The sequence below is a fragment of the Adiantum capillus-veneris genome, chromosome 2 (assembly GCF_014529385.1).
Source record: "Adiantum capillus-veneris isolate H3 chromosome 2, ASM1452938v2, whole genome shotgun sequence".
Classification (NCBI taxonomy): domain Eukaryota; kingdom Viridiplantae; phylum Streptophyta; class Polypodiopsida; order Polypodiales; family Pteridaceae; genus Adiantum; species Adiantum capillus-veneris.
This window is the reverse complement of record NC_140932.1, coordinates 154,445,274-154,457,201: the sequence shown is the minus strand read 5'-3', so window position 1 is coordinate 154,457,201 and position 11,928 is coordinate 154,445,274. Positions and strand designations below refer to the sequence as shown.

Sequence of the window (11,928 nt, the reverse complement as noted above, 5' to 3'; positions counted from 1 at the left end):
TTGGATGATTAATGCTAGTCTATGTGGTAAAATGAGTAAACAAACTATCTAGATTCTATTATCATAGTTTAATGTTCTCATCTACACTTCACACAATAGAACAGAAGGTGGATAAAATGCAAGAAATGAAAGACACTATCATCTCACAAGCTTTCACACATGTCGACAGAGGGCTATTTGAGCATCAATCCTCCTGCAAATACAAGTAGATAAAAAGATGGAATAAAAGAAGTTGATAAATGCCTTTGAATTCTTTGTATTAAGTAGCTTGGCCAAAACAATGAAAAATTCATTATGTATGCATTACAACATGATGGTAGTGTCGAGTATATCGAGATGATAAAAAACAATAAAAAATGGCTCATTGTTGTTGCGACAATCGACGAGCCCGTCGCATCTTAGCCATTCGATGGCGTCACGCAAGTGCATGGAATGGGGTATTGGTGTGGAGTGGCCTACACACAATCCCTTGCAAGAATCGTCCCTCCCACGAAACTGAGCGTAATTGATCCTCAAATTGTTGTTGTTGTATCTCCCATGCTCTCCTTGACAATTTAGCTTGTTGAGCTTCTAACCTCTTTTGTTGTGCTGCCTCCTTGTCTGCCCCTCTCCTTGCCCCTCTCCTTATCCAAGATTTTCTCCTCCTTTGATTTTCTTACCTCCTCCTTTTTTGTAATTTTGGCCTTTATGCTTTCAATAGACCGTGTCGAAGTGAGGAATAAGCTATTTGTATAGTCTACAAATGCTTCACGATTCACTTGCTTGATGCATACTTCTCTTGTTGGTATTTGCAGGAGATTAATGACACGATTTGTTTCCTTGGAGTGGGCTTGCTGAGCGGGTAATATGGGTGGGGAATTTTTGTTTGCACATTGGTTTATATGATGCTAACTACTCCTTTGCGGGAAGGGTTGACGAATGGTTGAATTTCGCACTGTCTTTGAACCTTCTGCCTGATTTGCTGCTTGATAACTCCCAAAACATGTTGATCGGTCTCCAAAACATTCCTCATCTTCTTCCAAGAGCTGTCTATAAGAAACTGTGTTTCCCCCATACTCTTGAGGTGGAGAGATGTCGTCTTGAAGTGGAGTTGTGAGATTACTGTGTGCTACATATAAATTGTCCTCAAACTGAGTTGCCATGTCATTTAAAGCATTGATGGCCTCATCCTCAATATCATTGTGTAGTTGAGTTGATGCTACTTGAGAAACGTTTTCTCCAATTGTCAAAGCTGGATCATCACTCAAGTTGATGTAAGTACATGGCATACCTTCAAAAACAACGGAAGAAGGGTTTAGGGGCCAAATGCCTGTGGTGCAGAAACCAGCTTGGATGTTTGACTCCGTGAAAGAAGAGGAAATGGCCTTCGCAACTATTGAAGCTAACACTGATTTGCTTGCTTGTCTTGAACATGTCTTTTGCTACCATATGTCACGTTCTTTTCAAAATTGTACTTTTAGTGACTTGAAGACAGAAACGTCCAAAGGTTGCAACTTGTGTGATGTGTGGGCTGGCAATGTAAGTATGTCTATCTACTTCGTAAGCTTTAGTGACAACATCTAAAGAAACATGACTCCCGTGTCCATCAAGAACTAGAAGATGTCTGATGGTTTTTCCTATGTTTTGAGTTATTGCATTGTCAAAGTGTTCTAGCCATGCTTGAAACAACTCACCAGTCATCCATGCCTTCTTTTGCATGGCCATTATAGCACCTTCTTCGCAATTTTCAATGTAGTTTCTTGTGATTCTACTTCCTTGGAAAATGTAGTAAGAAGGAATTGATTGACTTGCAACATTAACACAACACAAGACTGTCATCCACTCTCAAGAGTCGCATGTAACTCCATAAACAACTTTTGCGCCTTTCTTTGCCAAGACCTTCATTCCTTTATCGCTTGAGCCTTGAAAACCTGTCTCATCCGCATTCCATATATTTGTTGGTGGATACTTGTGCTCATCATACAATTTCTGAAGGTTGTTGTGAAGGCTTTTAACTATATCAGGTCTAAAGCGTGTTACCCTTGATTGGTCCAGTCCCTCCGAAACCCGAAAGACCAGTTTTGGATGTCTTTTGCGAACACTGTCCCACCAACTTTTTCCTGGAATCCCATTTGAAAATAAAGTGTGCCTAGTTTGACATATTTCGGCTACTTTGAGCTTAACATCTAGGATTGAAACGCTGTGTCGTCCTGACTCACATTTTAAGTATATCCATTGAAGTGAAGCGTCCACTTCCTCTATTAAAAGTTGAGTGGGGGGGGGGGGGGGCTTTCTTCTTAGTCTATGTCCTCCCTTGTTCCCAATTAGATATGGCAGTTCTACTCATGCCAAATTGAAGAGAGAATTTGTGTAGAGATAGGCCATTTTCCCTTGCTTGAAGAGCTTTCGCCATGTCTTGCTCGGTCCAAGTGAGTTGATTACGCCTCTTTGGCTTAGGTGCAACATTCAGCGAGTCGTTAATGGGCCGAGATGTCATTGTTCATGTGTTGATTGTAACCATCTTGGGCTTTGGAAACGTAGGCCTTGCCATGAGAGCAAGTGGAGGTTTAATGATGGTATGCCATTTTCTTGAATAGGGTTTAGTGGATGAGGCTCTTGTCCCCACTTCGACCATGAGAGCAAGTGGAGGTTTAATGATGGTATGCCCTTTTCTTGAATAGGGTTTAGTGGACGAAGCTCTTGTCCCCACTTCGACCATGCCCTTGAGCTCCCTTGAAGAGGATGTTGAAGGACAAGAAACTGACAAGTTCAGTCTTCGAGATTTGCTACATCTTGCATGTTTGGGAGACAAGACGCTCTGCCTTCTCTATCCTGTAATTCCTACACATAAAAGGAACAAATTATTTGTTGTGAATGTTTATAACAGTTTGTGAACTTGTAATATATTACCTGCTCTTGTATGCTTTGGAGGCGGCGTAAACGACGAATTTTGTTTGCTCTTCGCCATAGCGTCTACACAGAGAAGCAGCTAGTCATTTGATGCGAATCCATAGAAATAGTAAGTTGTTTGATGTGGATTCTGGTTGCTAAACATATCTTGATATGAAGAGGATGATATTTGTAAGCAAGGGAATTAAATATTTACTTTCTTACCTATTCTTGTTTGCTTTCGAGGAGGTGTGAATACTCCTTAACCGAGAACTTTCTCTTTGGAGTGGCCTTTGGTGGGTTGCTTTCTCGACTATTCGGACTTTGTGCAGGAGTGGCACATGTAGTTGATTTGGGGGTAATGAAGGGAGGTTTCATGCGAGGGAGTTTGCACATAAAAATGGGCACTACATGTACTCGCTCGTAGCAACAAACACGCCCACCATTTTTGGTACAAAGTAGACCTTCGAGGGGGATGTCTTTCTAAAAGACACGCCTTGCACTCACATGGAGCAAATTGTGCCATTGAATTTGATGTGGCATTCCTTATTGTTGAAACTCCTTTGCTGTGCTAGGCTGCTTCTGAGGCGCATTTGCTGGTTGATATTTGCTGTGTTTTGGAAGGGCTATGTCGTGTGGGCAAGGTTGGTGAATGGCCGGGAGACTTCACAACTCATAGAGCTGTGGATTTGGGCTTGCTGGTTTCAATGAGCTGTTCTTGAATGACCGATTTTGTCAGTGTTCAAAGAGTTGTGAATTTGGGCTTGCTGGTTTCATTGAGCTGTTCTTGAATGGTTGGTTCTGTTAATGTTAACAAAGTTGTCGATTAGTTGCTGGTTTGCATTCAACCAAGGTATGGGTGATAGAAAGTGTGGTGAGCAAATTGTACACATTTGCATGTCTGTTTTATCGAGAGAAGTGAGGGACGAGGGTAGAGGCTCAAGTGTGTCTGAATCTGTGTATTTAGCTAATTTGTTGATGCGTAGCTTTATGATTCGGTAAAATCTCTTAGTAAATGTTTGTGCTAAGTTTGATTAGTTGGTAGGTACCGCTTTGGATTGTTGAAGATCTGTTGTCTTTACAGGTGGACGGCATTAAAGGACCAGGTCATTACTATGATGAAGATCGTAGGCTGCTGATATGAGAAGCCATTGTGGTGAATCACGGAGATGATTGGAGTCGCATTGAAGGCTTTGTAATTATCTTTTTGGTGGCAAGGGTGACCCAATAGAGGGTGTATGTGAAATGGGCATTTTGCCACGTTAATAAAAGATCATTGTTCTGGTCTCGCTTTTTCCTATATGTGGCCTTTGTGTGCACTTAACTTTTGTCCCTCTTTTGGTACCCGGCACGCTATTGCCCCTTTACCTATACATTTCATTTCATCTCTCTCAGCTCTCTCTCTCTTCAGCATTGTGAATGCCACTACAGGCGGAACTTCCTGAACTTGGCGGAGTGTAGCTGCTTGACGTCCCTTCAATGAGACCCGCTAGACGGCGACAAGTAGGAAGAAGAGGGTCCTCTGTCACAGGGGACGACCTACTTGACTATGAAGGGACACTCCGCAGCATGTGAGCTTCCACAAGCTGAGCCACATAAGGGGATCAGAGCTGACAAAGGTGGAGACTGGAGTGTAGGATGAGAAAGGAGGTCTGACAGACTGCTGTAAGGTTGTTGACGACAATCCCGCTGCTGCAAGAAGCCGAAGGGTAAACAGGCCTCCCCCTTTCCTCTCTCTTTCTCATTCTCACTCACTGCCTCCTTATCTGTGTCTATCTTCCCCCCTCGCCACTCGTTGGGCTGAGGTTGCCAGTTTAGAGGGTTGTTTTCATGGATGTGAAACAAGGGTCTTCTGCAAATTTGGGCACCTATACTTGCAAGTCGACATAAGGAACATATGCACGTTGAGGTCATTTGTAGTCTTCGTCTAACACTCCTTGACTTGCTTGGCAATGCTTTGCTTAATATGTATGCCAAATGTGGTGTGATCGAAAAACACAAAAAGTGCTTGAGGACCTTTCTATTTGGAACGTGCCACTGGAATACATTGAGTGTAGGGTATGTCCAACTTCCAAGAGGGAAGCAAGTGCACCTCTGATTGTAGTCCTGCATTCGGAGGATGGTTGGCATAGAATGGTTGCATTCAGAGAGAGAGAGACTCTACCAATGTTGGGTGTAAAGCAAGGGGCCTCTCTACAAATGTTAGCACCTATGCTCGCATCTTGAAAGGCTTGTATCATATGCACTTATTTGTCACAAAGTGCTGGATTGCTTTGGTTGAATGCCAAATGTGGTATATTGGCGAAACCACAAGAAGCGTTTGAGGAGCTTCTTGTCTTGCATGTCATCTCTTGGAATGCATTGACTGCAGGGTATGTCCAATCGAGGAAGAAGCTCTAGGTTGTTTCAGCAAGTGCAAAGTGAGGACCTCTCCTTTGATGCAATCATCTATACTTGCATCTTCGATGAAAATGTCATATCTAGGAGTGCATCGATTGTAGGGAAGGCCAAACAGGGTACAGTAAAGAAGCTCTAGGTTGTTTTCGGCGAAGGCAAAGTGAGGGCCTCTCTTTGGATGCAACCACCTATGCTCACATCATGCAAGAAGCTGACGTGGGCAGACAATTGCATGATGAGATTGTTAGTCGGTGGCTCTTGAAAAAAGGAGTGGTCGGCATTGCTTTGTTTGCCATATGTATGTCAAGTATAGTCAATGTCACAAAATTGGTGACATGGCAATCATTGAAGATGAAGGGGGTGAGGACTTCATAATTCTAATCCTAGCCGACTTATTGAAGATGGCCAAGGGGCCTAAAACCTAGAGGTGGAAGAAGACATCCCAACGTGTAGAAGATGACCGAGGGTCCTAAAAATTTAATAGGTCGCTCCAAGAGCAGACAAAGCAAGACTGTGCTTTAGATTCTACAGGGTACCTGCAGTATCTCCTCGACGAACTTCGCGACACACTCTTGGGGCGTCCTCAACAGATACCAGAACCTCCCGAATCTGGAGATCTTTCAACAGTTTTTGAACTACATATCGCTGCCTCTATTGCCTCAAGTTGTTTCTCCTCCTCCAACACTAGAAAGCACGATTTCTATCTGATATCCCACTCAGTTTTCTGTTCCTGGTGCAACCATTAGATTTATACCCAGTGCCACTACCGCTGCCACCACCTCGTCCACTACCACTTAGGTATAATGGTTGGAGCGTGCATACCTACCTCTATTATCCACATCCTGATTCGCTCCGCATCAACCAAAAGATTTCAAGGATAGCGAATCTACAATAAATTTTTTACCTTTTTAGGGGTGAAAGATAGAAAGGAAGTCTTACAGTTCCTATAGCAGTTTTATAACATCTAAGCTCTAGGAAAAACTACATCGAAGAATCGAAGATCTCTGGAGTTGTAGGATTTCTCAAAGATAATGCTATGCAGTGGTGGAGTTCTATAGCTACCAAGGTGCACGCTTCAATGACTTGGCAAGCTTTCAAGAATATTTTTGCCCGAAGCCACATGGCATCACTTTGCAATACCGCTTCTGGTAGAAGAGGGTAACCTGAAAATGCTTGCCACGGAAACCATGGAAGACTACAACCAAAAGCTCTTCAATGTTACCTTTTGGTGTCTTTTTTCATGTTGAGAACCGTCAAGGACTAGTGCGATCGGTATACGATTGGACTGCCACCTCCTCTACAGGACTACTGTTTGTCTAAACAAGCTTCTACTATGCAAGAGCTTATGGATCATGTTGTGGTTGGCTACAAGCTTATGAAAGGAAGATTAGAGTTTGTTACGGAAGATCATCTGACAAACACTCAAAATCCTTGTTAACAACGTACAAATTCTCGGAATTCTCGTGACAATTGGACTCAACTTGAAAGCCCTCGTTTGACACTTCACTAACGAGAAACTCTATTTCAAGAAGGCAGATGCTTTGAATGTTTCCAGACACGACTCATCTCCTATGTATGTCCTACCGAAGGGGATAAGCCCCCAAAGCAACCTCCTGCTAAGAAAGCCAAAACTGTAGTAGGCCTTGTTCACGACATTTATGGCATCTCAATCGATGGCTCCAAAGAATTGTGCAGAGCATATGGAAAGATTAATGACTTCAAAGGACTTGTCTTCTTTGACCTAGGAGCCAGCGAGGATTTCATCCATCCATGGTTTCTCAAGCAGATAGACGTTGAATATGATCAGTTTGTTGGAGAACTTGAAGTTGACCTAGCCACATAGCTAACTCATAAAGTTGTACCACTCATTGGTGCTCTTTCGTTCACAATCTAAGGTACCGTGGTAAGGGAGACTTTCACATAATGCGGTTAGGGCCTTGTGACGCTCTTTTGGGCATGTCGTGGCACGACAAGAACAATGCTATCATTCAGATCCAGAACAAAACCATTCCTTTGGTATAGAACGGCACGCCAGTCGTACTTCGAGTTTGATTGACCGAGGCCAGCCCAAAATGATTTTAAGTTTGCTTTGTATTTAGTTACTCTTGAACTTTGTTTGAGAATACTGTTTGTAGAATTATTTGAAATAGCATTTTTTTGTTTTGAATGTGTCTTTGTGCCGATTGAGATTGCGTGATTCTGGTTTAGATGTTCGTTTCAATTGTATTTTGGTCTCTGAATCGTAGTTACACTGAATGGGAACGAGGAACGCGAATGGGGGCCTCCGGAACGATTTCGAAAAGGGGGGGCCCCGGAACAGCGGAACGGGAATGGGGGCCGGAACGGTGAACCTAAAATATGCCATGGTGGGGACCTGTTTTTGACTCTTGAGAGCTTGAGGGTTTGGATTATCTAGGAGCGGATGGAAAGGATACCCACCTTCCCCCCCAATGAAGCTTGTAAGTTGTGCCATATTGATGGCGCTTTAGCCTTGAGGCTTGAGCCATATTGATGGTTGCCCGTTCCGCTTGAGCCATATTGATAGCTTTTAAAGAAAAAAGGCCCCTCCCCCCCCCTGCCCGTCCCTTGTGTGAGTCTTGAGAGGTTTGAAATCTCCCCCAAACTGCCACCTCTCTCACTCTTTCTCTGTCTCTCTCTCTCTCTCTCTCTCTCTCTCTCTCTCTATTTTTTTTCAATTTTGTTGTTGCCCATTCCGCCAAGCCGTTCCGGATGCCTGTTCTGCCTGTTTTGCTGATACGTTTCGGATCCGGAACGTTTTTTCGTTCTCGACACCGTTTCGGCACATGGAACCGGCCGGAATGTTGTTTTTGGTACGATTACCCCCCTTTCCGCCCGTTTCGTGTTACTATGCGAGTTTGAATAACTCATGGCTCGGGTCTTAATCTTGGGGGAATATTCATGTGGATGTTGTAATTGGAATCTCTAAACAATGCAGAGTGCGATTTGGGGAGTACATGGAACCTTTGAACGACGCATGTTGCGAGATGGTGAGCGTTTGGTTGTACATGGCCTTTGAATCTCATGGGTTCTAGGGAGGAGTATTCATGGGGAAGTGGTCTTTGAAATTCTGATGGCTTGGGACCTCAATTTTGCGGTCTGGTGAGCATTTGGTTGTACATGGCCTTTGAATCTCATGCCCCTGACTTTGGTTCTCGGGAGGAGTATTCATGGGGAAATGGTCTTTGAATTTCTCATGGCTTGGGACCTCAATTTTTTGGGGGGGTATTCATTGGGGAGTTTATGTCTATGTCTTGTGATTGCTTCTGTAGTCATCTGTGTTGCATCATGATGTGTCAACCTTAAATATTCCAAATTAGGTGAGATTGCTTGGGTATGTAATCTCAGTGCTTTAAAGATTATCACGGCTTGGGTGTGATGTCTAACTTTGCTATGCTAGAATATCAAGAGCTTCGATACGGAACGAGAATATTTAATGATTTTCGAATTTTTGAACGAACTCCATTGAGTTTAGGTCTAATCACAGACGATTACTTTTCAAGTGGGGAGTATGTCACAAAATCTGTGACGTGGCAACCACTACAGACGAAGAGGGTTAGGACTTCAGAATCCTCCTAGCCGACTTATTGAAGATGACCGATGTAACAAGTTGGTGACGTAAAGTGTCCTAACTGGAAGGATTGGCTGAGAGGACAAGGGGTCAGAGTTTAAAAAATCTAACTCAGAAGATTTGAACCCTGAAGATGTGGCTGAGAGGCTTGAGGGGTTAGGATTTAAAAACCTACCTCTCCTACCAACTTGAAGAACTTACAGAGCACAATCGAGGGGCCTTCAATCCTAAAGGTAGAGTGTAGAAGGTGGGAACAACCTTTAGCAAAAGCTGGACTGAAGTTTCCAACAGCAATAACTCGGAAACAATTACCACAGTAAGTGACACAGTACACAGTCAGTTAGACACCGATGCGAAGACCATAAATAAGATCCTTTACTCCATTTTGAGGGGACACGAGGGGTCACAATATGTCATGCTAGTCTATTTTCCACCCATTTGTATCTTGAGCCATTGATTGATGTAATTTGTAATCTCACTAATCTGAAAGCTCTTTCAATACTTACTTCAGTTGTACACTGTTCTGGCTCTAAATAATACAGTTCCAGTTCCAATTATCTTTTCCAGTATCTGTTCATTACCAGTTCCAGTTGTCTTTCAGTACACTGAAGTCTGGTCTGAAGTCTTAAAGTCAGACCTGAACTAACTCTAACTGCCAACCTGGAATAGCTATCTGAATACATCAAACTCATTCCATTTTGGCGATCACGGTGGCTTGAGCTAAGGTCTTCTAAGACGGGTGAACTATCTCCCAGTTGGTGTTAGAGCTACTCGATATCAGCGTCGCCACCCAAACTAGGTACACGATGTCAACGACCAACTACGAGATTCATGAAGAATCCATACCGCGTTAGCCCCATTCTGAATCAAAGCAAGGTTCTGAAACTAACCAACAACGTGGCAATGATATTGATGTGGCTATAGGACCAGGTACCGCTGATGAATCAAGAGATTCTCAGCACTCCAGTCATTCCAAGCGAAGGAAGGCTGAACAGGCCAAGAGAAGGAGCTGATCCCATGGGTCTAAGAAAAACCGAAGACATATTGATGAGAATGAGGGTAGCAGACGAAGTCACCGATCAACACATAAACCGGCTAAGAAGAAAGTCGAGGACACAGTGTCGGAAACATAACCAGATGAGGACTAGGACGCTGACTGATAATTACAGACTAGGAAAGCCCAGAGAGAGAAGGCCAGTACATAAAGCCATAACCAATTGTCATCGAACATTCCAGTTAATTGAAAATTTTCTTTCCAGTGTTCAAAAGTGGGAAAAAGAATTGTCACAAAAATACGGAAGCATAAACTGTCTTTTAATTGTACTTCAAATACTCAAGAGAATTAGAGAGAGAGAGAAAAAGCTTGACACGTCATTGGGGACCAGAAGATGGGCTGGTCCCACTCCATAAAGAGAATATCTTTATTACGAAGGGAGAATCTTTACAAGCACAGGAACGGGGCAATTGCCCGTCCTCTATTCTTTCTTTTTTGCTTCTGACTGAGAGAGTGCGAAAGCTAATCTCAGAATACGAAGAGGATTTTCCCTCTGCTATGAGATTTTGGGAAGCTCTCGAAAACGAGAGTCTATCTTCCACAAAACTCAACGGAAGCTCTCGAAAATGAGAGTCTAGCTTCCGCTAACTGTGTCCCTTTTTGCATAATCATTCCTGCAACAAAAACAAGGGAGAAACACGCAAAATGCATGCACACATGCTTGCTGTAATTTTCTGCACATAACCTGAAAATGTTACCTGAGCACCTTCCAAAGCCGAAATAGAGACCTTTTTCGCGATGGAATCACACCAAACTTTGTGTATGCGTAGTGTAGGTAGAGAAGAACTAGATTCTATGTGTATTTTGCTGAAATTCACCCTAAAAGAGATGATTAGGGGCTGAAAACAGAGAATTTACAGCCACCACACTCTACGAAGAGAGTGCCTGCTGCAACTTCTCGCGATGAAACTTTACCAAAAGCTGGCTATGGTTATGAAAACCCTTGTTCTAGACAATGGGAGCACGAGGCCACCACATATGTCGCAAGGGGCTGCTCTCAAGCTTCCATGGAGGGCTCCAATGCGTAGAGCATACTCACAATAGGGGGGGTAGGAGCACTGCCAACACTGAGAAGTGGGGAAGGGGGGCCTCTTATCAAGCAAGCAAGAAGAGGGGGCGCTAGGAAGAGAGAGGGTGAGAGTGAGAGTGAGAGGGTTAGTTTGCATTGGTAAGTGTGCCACTTGGCACACTTACTTAATAACTTAAAAACCCTTCAACTTTCACTCTTAAAAGTTCACAAACTATTAATGAAATGTGCAAATTGAACCACAAATGCACACATAGATGCAACCAATGAAAATGTTACCTGCTCCCCAGCGCAATGCCGTACCAGCACTGCTCTGGCATTACGTGTTCGCACTTGTCCGGTCATTTGGTCCGGCATAAACAATTTAAAAATACTTTAACTAACTTATCCTAAGGCCGTAAAATAATTCAGGCCCTAGGGTTATTATTCTAAGGACCCGATCTCATTCCTCTGCTTGCACTAGCGCGCGTAATTTTCTGAGCCTGAAATCTGAGGCTACTATCTATCCCTTCATTGAAGACCCGATTTCCCAATCACTAGGGCTTCAGGGTATTTTCTGCTAGAGTCTCCCTGAGGTGCATTGACCCAAACTTGGGCGCACCGGAGGCCCCAGAACTGCTAGATCTATTCTGATGTGTACACAACTAATTAGATAATTCTTTTCTCGTAAATACACAAAGTTTGACATAGTTACATCCGTCTTGGTTCACCTCAATTGTAGAGCGTCAACATAACTGTGCAAGATGTCTGGGTAGTCCTTAAGATCGGACTCACTCATCCACTTTGCATCTAAAGGGGTGTAATTCTTGAACTTGACTAAATACTTTCGATGTAGGCTCCCCGACTTTAGTTGTCTCTCCGAGTGGTGGATTATCTGTTCAGGTTGAAGGATTTCCTCAGTCTCTTCGACTTCTGGAGGATCTTCTTGTACTGGCGCCACTGGAGGAGGTCCAACGTATGGTCGGAGGAGACTGAGATGAAAAGCATTATGGA

General features: G+C 43.4%; 1 long non-coding RNA gene across 1 annotated transcript in view; it reads left to right on the top strand.

The window, feature by feature from the left end:
* Positions 1-4,203: 4,203 nt before the first annotated feature.
* LOC147463892 (uncharacterized) overlaps positions 4,204-11,928 on the top strand; it is a 41,482-nt gene continuing 33,757 nt past the window's right edge. The window contains exon 1 of the long non-coding RNA XR_015185475.1: positions 4,204-4,577. This is a non-coding gene — a long non-coding RNA (uncharacterized LOC147463892). The remainder of the gene's footprint in view (positions 4,578-11,928) is intronic.